The following is a 10,532-nucleotide window of genomic DNA, read 5'->3' on the forward strand; positions in this document are numbered from 1 at the left end:
GAGGGGAACGTCGTCGCGGTAGCGACGACGGACGCCGAGACGAGCACGTGACACCACTACCACCCTGTCATACCGTAACGCCAGTCGAGGCGGATGTCGTCGCGATAGCGACGATGGACTCCGAGACGAGCACGTGACACCACTGTCACCCTGTCTATCTTAGGGTAACGTGAGTCGAGGCGAACGTCGTCGCGGTAGCGACGACGGACGCCGAGACGAGCACGTGACACCACTGCCACCCTGTCGATCTTAGGGTAACGCGAGTCAAGGCGGACGTCGTCGCGGTAGCGACGATGGACGCCGAGACGAGCACGTGACACCACTGCCACCCTGTCTATCTTAGGGTAACGCGAGTCGAGGCGTACGTTGTCGCGGTAGCGACGACGGACGCCAAGACGAGCACGTGACACCACTGCCATCATGTCTTAGCGTAACGCGAGTCGAGGCGGACGTCGTCGCGGTAGCGACGATGGACGCCGAGACGAGCACGTGACACCACTGCCACCCTGTCGATCTTAGGGTAACGCGAGTCGAGGCGGACGTCGTCGCGGTAGCGACGACGGATGCCAAGACGAGCACGTGACATCACTGTCATCCTGTCTTAGCATAACGCGAGTCGAGGCGGACGTCGTCGCGGTGATGAGGACATCAATACAATTATTACACCCACAGTCCCTGCTGCTATACATACTGGACCAATTACTAGAGCTCGCGCACGCCAATTAAATTACCAGGTACTTTCGTTTCTTGCTAGTGATTCTAATGTTCATGAGAATATGATGCTGCCTAAATTGGATACATTTGTTTTGCTTACAAATGAAGGGCCTAGCTTTGAGAAGGATGAACATTGGAGCAAGAACAAGCATGGAGATGATGGCATGCGCATGGGGAACAAGAACGGAGTTACAAGTGATGATTTCAGGACGTTGAAGCCACCATAATGCGTGCATGAAGCCTTGGACGAAATATACAAGATGCTACTTCATAACTTTCGTCCAGAGGCTATTCTAGGTGCTGCGTCACCTTATTATTGGGCCAGGCCCATGTAATTTCGAAATACATAAGTATAGGCTGTTTTTAGAGTCCGTATGTGTGGGGAAACAAGAGATAGGGTTGGTTTCGGACCCCTTCCTCAAGGGCCACGAAATTCCCCCCCTCTTCCTCCATATATACAGCCCTTAGGGCGTCGTTTAGACTTTGGGTTTTGTTTAGATTAAAAGTTCGCCATAGCTGCAACTTCGCGTCCTTCGTTTGTGTTCAGCGACCAGACAAAGGCGTCACAGAACCCCACCTTGATCAATAAAGCTTTCATCTTATATTCGCAATATCCAGATTGCAATCTCAGTTTCTTGCCTGTTCTTCGTTTGCTCGCAGGAAACAGACCCTCGTGGTCAGGTTGATCGTGCTCCGGCGTGGTCGATAACCTCTCGGAGTTGGTTTAGCGATTGCTAAGGCGCGACGTCCTCGCACGTTCGTAGTCGGATCGTCAAAGTCGACTTCCATCAAAGCGATATTCATCATCTCATCGAAAGACGGGACACCTTTGCCTTTATCAAGTGGTATCAGATTTCCAGGTTGCTCGGTGAGATTTTACAGTTTTTCGTAGTTTAGATCGAGTCTGTTCTTCATACCTACAGTCCACGAAAAAGCCACAAAAAAAAAATTAGGGTTAGTTCATCATATCCGAACCAATCTGAGCCTTTGCATAATCTTTTTAGGGTTTTTGCTTTGTTGAATTTGCGGTTGCATCGTCGTGTCAAGTTGCTGGTCTTAGAGTCTAGTCTTTTAGAGTTTCGAGTTCTGGTCATAAGTTGTCACGCCGCCGCCGCACCATCATCATCGCCTTGCCATCTACCACCATTGCTTATCCGCCACCGCTTTGAATCCGTATCCATATACCACCACCGCAGTTTTTAGGCCAAAATTTCGGCAACCAAAAATATTTTTTTCCCTATCCTATTTTTAGGCCCCGGGTAGTGTTTTGAGACACTCGCCATCAGTGATTTTTTGTCGCACTTTTTCGTCGTCGCTGCCCTGATTTCCGAAAAAAAAAATAGTCAAAAAATTTTGTGCCCATCCTGTCAGTTTGACCTGGGAAGAGTTTTGAGACACTCGCCATTATAGTGATTTTTTCGCAAAAAAAAAAAAAAAAAAAGGAGGAGCGCAAAAAAAAAAAGAGCGCAAAAAAAAAAAAAAAAGAGCGAAAAAAATTCCTGAGTGTGCTTTTCCCTTGTTTACGTGCAGCGCCGTGATTTTGTAAGTGTTCTAGGCTCGCGTCTCTAGCACGGTCTAGCCTAGGACCAGCACAGTACCGTCGTTGAGCGTTTATTCAACTTTGCATCTCTGAATTGATTATTGCTTACCATTTTGCTACCATATTATAAGCCTTCCCAGCTCCACATAAGTCTACATCGTGCGTTTGACTCTCCCTGGTAATCGCTATATCCAAGCTTTGAGAGTTTTTGACTACAACGGTTGCCGATCACCACCTGCTGCTGGGTAAGAACTGGTAAGAATTTGAGATTCGCTTGAAGGTTTTGTGACACACCACCATCCCACCACTTCTAGTAGTCTGCAGGATCATATTCTTTTGTGTTTCTATTGCTGCTAACCATGGCAGGTTCACAAGCCGATGAGACTGATTGGGCGAACATGACGAACAAGGAGTTGCATGATAAATTTCAGCAAATGATGAGTGGCCAGGTGGGAGATGTGCTAAACAGATTTGAAGAGGCTATGGAGAAGATAGATGCCGTGGAGAAGTCGTTTGAGACAAAGCTGGATAACAAGTTTACTGAATTACTAAAGCGTCTTCCCCAACCACCACCGGCTGCACATGTCGCACCTCTACAACAACAACAACCACATCTCCAACGCCGCCTTCCAAATCAAGTGGGACGGGCACAGCGCGTTCCAATTGAGATTGGTCAAAATTCGGGTGCTGCTGTCCCTACTGTTGATGCTTCTTTGGCTCCTGCTCCTGCGGCGGCTGAGGAGGATGACGATTATGCGGGCGATTATGAGGATGAGGTTGATCAAAATCAGAACTACGTGCAGCCACCAGCACCACCACCAGCAGGTCGACCTCAGGTATATATTCGCAACGGTAGGCCGGCACCACCACCTCAGGTACGAGATCATGACCATCTCCCTAAACTGAAATTGAATATTCCACCATTTGAGGGTAGATATGTTCCTGATATATATCTTACTTGGGAGTTAGAAACTGAACAACGATTTACATGTTTACAATATCCTGAGGAGAGACGTGTTCCTGCTGCTGTTTGTGCTTTCACTAGCTTTGCATGTGTTTGGTGGTCTGAACATTGTAGATTATATCCTGTTCCAGCTACTTGGGCTGCTTTGAAAACTGCTATGCGTACTCGTTGGGTTCCACCATATTATCAACGTGAATTACTTCAAAAATTGCAGCGTTTAAGACAAGGAAAAAATTCTGTAGAAGAATATTATCAGGAATTACAAACTGGCATGATTAGATGTGGTATTGTTGAGGAGAATGAAGCTATGCTTGCACGTTTTATGGGTGGATTAAATAAAGAGATTCAGACCATTCTAGAGTATAAGGATTATAATAATATCACTCGTTTATTCCATCTTGCTTGTAAAGCTGAACGTGAAGTGCAGGATCGACAGCCATTGGCGCGAACTAACTTTTCTGCAGGTCGACCTTCATCATGGACACCGCGTGCATCTTCTACTTCCACTTCACCATCACCTCCATCAGGTGCCACCTCCAGCCGTGATACAAGAAAGCAGGCACAACCACCACTCTCTGCCAAGAGCACACCTGCCGGGCCTGTGCAGAGCTCTTCTTCTTCCATGGCATCGACAGGGCACACAAGTGATATTATTTGTCGTCGTTGTAAGGGAAGAGGACATTTTGCGAGAGAATGCAAATCTCAGCGTGTCATGATTACTACTGAGGATGGTGGGTATGAGTCCGCTAGTGACTATGATGAGGAGACTTTGGCTCTTATTACACGTGAAGAACATGGTGGAGATGATTCTGAAAATGAGACGCAATACATGGCTCCTGAAGACGCTGACAAGTATGAATGTTTAGTTGCTCAACGTGTTTTGAGTGTGCAGGTCACACAAGCAGAGCAAAATCAGAGGCATAATTTGTTCCATACAAAGGGAGTTGTGAAGGAACGTTCTGTTCGCGTCATCATAGATGGAGGGAGCTGTAACAACTTGGCTAGCATGGAGATGGTGGAGAAGCTATCTCTCACCACAAGACCACATCCACATCCTTACTACATCCAATGGTTCAACAACAGCGGCAAGGTTAAGGTAACACGTACTGTTCGTGTGCATTTTAGTATCTCTACATATGCTGATTATGTTGATTGTGATGTGGTACCCATGCAAGCATGTTCCTTATTACTAGGTAGACCATGGCAATTTGATAAAAATTCTGTACACCATGGTAGAAACAATAAGTATACTCTTGTTCATAAGGATAAAAATATTACTTTGCTTCCTATGACTCCTGATTCCATTTTGAAAGATGACATTAATAGAGCTAATAAAGCAAAACAGGAGAAAAATAAGAGTGAAAATCAGATTGTGGCAAAGGAATTTGAGCAACAAATGAAACCTAATAATAAACCATCTAGTGTTGTTTCTGAAATTAAATTGAAAAGTGCATGTTTACTTGCCACAAAATCTGATATTGATGAACTAGATTTCAGCAAATCTGTTTGCTATGCTTTTGTGTGCAAAGAGGCATTATTTTCATTCGAGGACGTGCCTTCCTCTTTGCCCCCTGCTGTCACTCACATTTTGCAGGAGTTCGCTGACGTCTTCCCACAAGACGTGCCACCGGGATTACCACCTATTCGAGGGATTGAGCATCAAATTGACTTAATTCCCGGTGCATCGCTACCCAACCGTGCACCATACCGTACCAATCCAGAGGAGACGAAGGAGATTATGCGTCAAGTACAGGAGCTGCTCGACAAAGGTTATATACGCGAATCTCTTAGTCCTTGTGCTGTTCCTATTATACTCGTGCCTAAAAAGGATGGTACGTCGCGTATGTGTGTTGATTGTAGAGGCATTAATAATATTACTATTCGTTATCGTCATCCTATTCCTAGGCTCGATGATATGCTTGATGAATTGAGTGGCTCTACAATATTCTCCAAAGTTGATTTGCGTAGTGGATACCATCAAATTCGTATGAAATTGGGAGATGAATGGAAAACTGCATTTAAAACTAAGTTTGGTTTATATGAGTGGTTAGTCATGCCTTTTGGGTTAACTAATGCACCTAGTACTTTCATGAGACTAATGAACGAAGTTTTACGTGCTTTCATTGGACGATTTGTGGTGGTCTATTTTGATGATATACTGATTTATAGCAAATCTTTGGAAGAACATTTGGAACATTTACGTGCTGTTTTTATTGCTCTACGTGATGCACGTTTGTTTGGTAACCTTGGGAAGTGCACCTTTTGCACCGACCGAGTATCTTTTCTTGGCTATGTTGTTACTCCACAGGGAATTGAAGTTGATAAAGCCAAGATTGAAGCTATTGAGAGTTGGCCGCAGCCCAAAACGGTCACACAAGTGCGGAGTTTTCTTGGACTCGCTGGTTTCTATAGGCGTTTTGTGAGAGATTTTAGCACCATTGCTGCACCTCTCAACGAGCTTACAAAGAAGGATGTGCCTTTTGTTTGGGGTACCGCACAGGAAGAAGCCTTCACGGTATTGAAAGATAAGTTGACACATGCTCCTTTACTCCAACTTCCTGATTTTAATAAGACTTTTGAGCTTGAATGTGATGCTAGTGGCATTGGATTAGGAGGTGTGTTATTACAAGATGGCAAACCTGTTGCATACTTTTCTGAAAAATTGAGTGGGCCTAGTCTGAATTATTCTACTTATGATAAAGAACTATATGCTCTTGTTCGGACTTTAGAAACATGGCAACATTATTTATGGCCCAAAGAATTTGTTATACATTCTGATCATGAATCTTTGAAACATATTAAAAGTCAAGCTAAACTGAATCGTAGACATGCTAAATGGGTTGAATTCATTGAAACTTTCCCTTATGTCATTAAACACAAGAAGGGTAAAGAAAATGTTATTGCTGATGCATTGTCTCGTCGCTATACTATGCTTTCACAACTTGACTTCAAAATATTTGGTTTGGAGACCATCAAAGATCAATATGTGCATGATGCTGATTTTAAAGATGTATTGCAGAATTGTAAAGAAGGAAGAACCTGGAACAAGTTTGTCGTTAATGATGGATTTGTGTTCCGTGCTAACAAGCTATGCATTCCAGCTAGCTCTCTTCGTCTTTTGTTGTTACAGGAGGCGCATGGAGGAGGATTAATGGGACACTTTGGCGTGAAGAAGACGGAGGACGTACTTGCTACACATTTCTTTTGGCCAAAGATGAGACGGGATGTTGAGCGTTTTGTTGCTCGCTGCACTACATGTCAAAAAGCTAAGTCACGACTCAATCCTCATGGTTTATATATGCCTTTGCCTGTACCTAGTGTTCCTTGGGAGGATATATCTATGGACTTTGTTTTAGGTTTACCTCGAACAAAGAAGGGGAGGGATAGCATATTTGTTGTCGTGGATAGATTCTCGAAAATGGCGCACTTTATACCATGTCATAAAAGCGATGATGCTGTTAATGTTGCTGATTTGTTCTTTCGTGAAATTATTCGCTTGCATGGTGTGCCAAATACTATTGTTTCAGATCGTGATACTAAATTTCTTAGCCACTTTTGGAGATGTTTATGGGCTAAGTTGGGGACTAAACTGCTTTTTAGTACTACTTGTCACCCCCAAACTGATGGACAAACTGAAGTAGTCAATAGAACATTGTCTACTATGCTTAGGGCTGTTTTGAAGAATAATAAGAAAATGTGGGAAGACTGCTTGCCTCATATTGAGTTTGCTTATAATCGTTCATTGCATTCTACTACTAAGATGTGCCCTTTTGAAATTGTGTATGGTTTCCTACCTCGTGCACCTATTGATTTGTTGCCTCTTCCATCCTCGGAGAAGGTTAATTTTGATGCTAAACAACGTGCTGAATTGATCTTAAAAATGCATGAGTTAACTAAGGAAAACATTGAGCGTATGAATGCTAAATATAAACTTGCTGGAGATAAGGGTAGAAAACATGTTGTGTTTGCACCTGGAGATCTTGTTTGGTTACATTTGCGTAAGGATAGATTTCCTGATTTGCGCAAATCAAAGCTAATGCCACGTGCTGATGGTCCTTTTAAGGTGTTAGAGAAAATAAATGATAATGCATATAAACTTGAGCTGCCTGCAGATTTTGGGGTTAGTCCCACTTTTAATATTGCAGATTTGAAGCCTTATTTGGGTGAGGAAGATGAGCTTCCGTCGAGGACGACTTCATTTCAAGAAGGGGAGGATGATGAGGACATCAATACAATTATTACACCCACAGTCCCTGCTGCTATACATACTGGACCAATTACTAGAGCTCGCGCACGCCAATTAAATTACCAGGTACTTTCGTTTCTTGCTAATGATTCTAATGTTCATGAGAATATGATGCTGCCTAAATTGGATACATTTGTTTTGCTTACAAATGAAGGGCCTAGCTTTGAGAAGGATGAACATTGGAGCAAGAACAAGCATGGAGATGATGGCATGCGCATGGGGAACAAGAACGGAGTTACAAGTGATGATTTCAGGACGTTGAAGCCACCATAATGCGTGCATGAAGCCTTGGACGAAATATACAAGATGCTACTTCATAACTTTCGTCCAGAGGCTATTCTAGGTGCTGCGTCACCTTATTATTGGGCCAGGCCCATGTAATTTCGAAATACATAAGTATAGGCTGTTTTTAGAGTCCGTATGTGTGGGGAAACAAGAGATAGGGTTGGTTTCGGACCCCTTCCTCAAGGGCCACGAAATTCCCCCCCTCTTCCTCCATATATACAGCCCTTAGGGCGTCGTTTAGACTTTGGGTTTTGTTTAGATTAAAAGTTCGCCATAGCTGCAACTTCGCGTCCTTCGTTTGTGTTCAGCGACCAGACAAAGGCGTCACAGAACCCCACCTTGATCAATAAAGCTTTCATCTTATATTCGCAATATCCAGATTGCAATCTCAGTTTCTTGCCTGTTCTTCGTTTGCTCGCAGGAAACAGACCCTCGTGGTCAGGTTGATCGTGCTCCGGCGTGGTCGATAACCTCTCGGAGTTGGTTTAGCGATTGCTAAGGCGCGACGTCCTCGCACGTTCGTAGTCGGATCGTCAAAGTCGACTTCCATCAAAGCGATATTCATCATCTCATCGAAAGACGGGACACCTTTGCCTTTATCACGCGGTAGCGACGATGGACGCCGAGACGAGCACGTGACACCACTGTCACCCTGTCTATCTTAGGGTAATGCGAGTCGAGGCGAACGTCGTCGCGGTAGCGACGACGGACGCCAAGACGAGCACGTGACACCACTGCCACCCTGTCTATCTTAGGGTAACGCGAGTCGAGGCGGACGTCGTCGCGGTAGCGACGATTGACGCCGAGACGAGCACGTCACACCATTGTCACCCTGTCTATCTTAGGGTAACGCGAGTCGAGGCGGACGTCGTCGCGGTAGCGACGACGGACGCCGAGACGAGCACGTGACACCACTGCCACCCTGTCTTACCGTAACGCGAGTCGAGGCGGACGTCGTCGCGGTAGCGACGATGGACTCCGAGACGAGCACGTGACACCACTGTCACCCTGTCTATCTTAGGGTAACGTGAGTCGAGGCGAACGTCGTCGCGGTAGCGACGACGGACGCCGAGACGAGCACGTGACACCACTGCCACCCTGTCGATCTTAGGGTAACGCGAGTCGAGGCGGACGTCGTCGCGGTAGCGACGATGGACGCCGAGACGAGCACGTGACACGACTGCCACCCTGTCTATCTTAGGGTAACGCGAGTCGAGGCGTACGTTGTCGCGGTAGCGACGACGGACGCCAAGACGAGCACGTGACACCACTGCCATCATGTCTTAGTGTAACAAGAGTCGAGGCGGACGTCGTCGCGGTAGCGACGATTGACGCCGAGACGAGCACGTGACACCACTGCCACCTTGTCTTACCGTAACGCGAGTCGAGGCGGACGTCGTCGCGGTAGCGACGATGGACGCCGAGACGAGCACGTGACACCACTGCCACCCTGTCATACCGTAACGCCAGTCGAGGCGGACGTCGTCGCGATAGCGACGATGGACTCCGAGACGAGCACGTGACACCACTGTCACCCTGTCTATCTTAGGGTAACGGAGTCGAGGCGGACGTCGTCGCGGTAGCGACGACGGACGCCGAGACGAGCACGTGAGACCACTGCCACCCTGTCTATCTTAGGGTAACGCGAGTCGAGGCGAACGTCGTCGCGGTAGCGACGATGGACGCCGAGACGAGCACGTGACACCACTGCCACCCTGTCATACCGTAACGCCAGTCGAGGCGGACGTCGTCGCGATAGCGACGATGGACTCCGAGACGAGCACGTGACACCACTGTCACCCCGTCTATCTTAGGGTAACGCGAGTCGAGGCGGACGTCGTCGCGGTAGCGACGACGGACGCCGAGACGAGCACGTGAGACCACTGCCACCCTGTCTATCTTAGGGTAACGCGAGTCGAGGCGGACGTCGTCGCGGTAGCGACGACGGACGCCGAGACGAGCACGTGACACCACTGCCACCCTGTCTTACCGTAACGCGAGTCGAGGCGGACGTCGTCGCGGTAGCGACGATGGACGCCGAGACGAGCACGTGACACCACTGCCACCCTGTCTATCTTACGGTAACGCGAGTCGAGGCGGACGTCGTCGCGGTAGCGACGACGGACGCCAAGACTAGCACGTGACACCACTGCCATCATGTCTTAGCGTAACGCGAGTCGAGGTGGACGTCGTCGCGATAGCGACGACGGACGCCGAGACGAGCACGTGACACCACTGCCACCCTGTCTATCTTAGGGTAACGCGAGTCGAGGCGGACGTCGTCGCGGTAGCGACGATGGACGCCGAGACGAGCACGTGACACCACTGCCACCCTGTCTATCTTTGGGTAACGCGAGTCGAGGCGTACGTTGTCGCGGTAGCGACGACGGACGCCAAGACGAGCACGTGACACCACTGCCATCATGTCTTAGCGTAACAAGAGTCGAGGCGGACGTCGTCGCGGTAGCGACGATTGACGCCGAGACGAGCACGTCACACCATTGTCACCCTGTCTATCTTAGGGTAACGCGAGTCGAGGCGGACGTCGTCGCGGTAGCGACGATGGACGCCGAGACGAGCACGTGACACCACTGCCACCCTGTCATACCGTAACGCCAGTCGAGGCGGACGTCGTCGCGATAGCGACGATGGACTCCGAGACGAGCACGTGACACCACTGTCACCCTGTCTATCTTAGGGTAACGCGAGTCGAGGCGGACGTCGTCGCGGTAGCGACGATGGACGCCGAGACGAGCACGTGACACCATTGCCACCCTGTCTAT

Source organism: Aegilops tauschii, chromosome 6 (genome assembly GCF_002575655.3).
Source record: "Aegilops tauschii subsp. strangulata cultivar AL8/78 chromosome 6, Aet v6.0, whole genome shotgun sequence".
Classification (NCBI taxonomy): Eukaryota; Viridiplantae; Streptophyta; class Magnoliopsida; order Poales; family Poaceae; genus Aegilops; species Aegilops tauschii.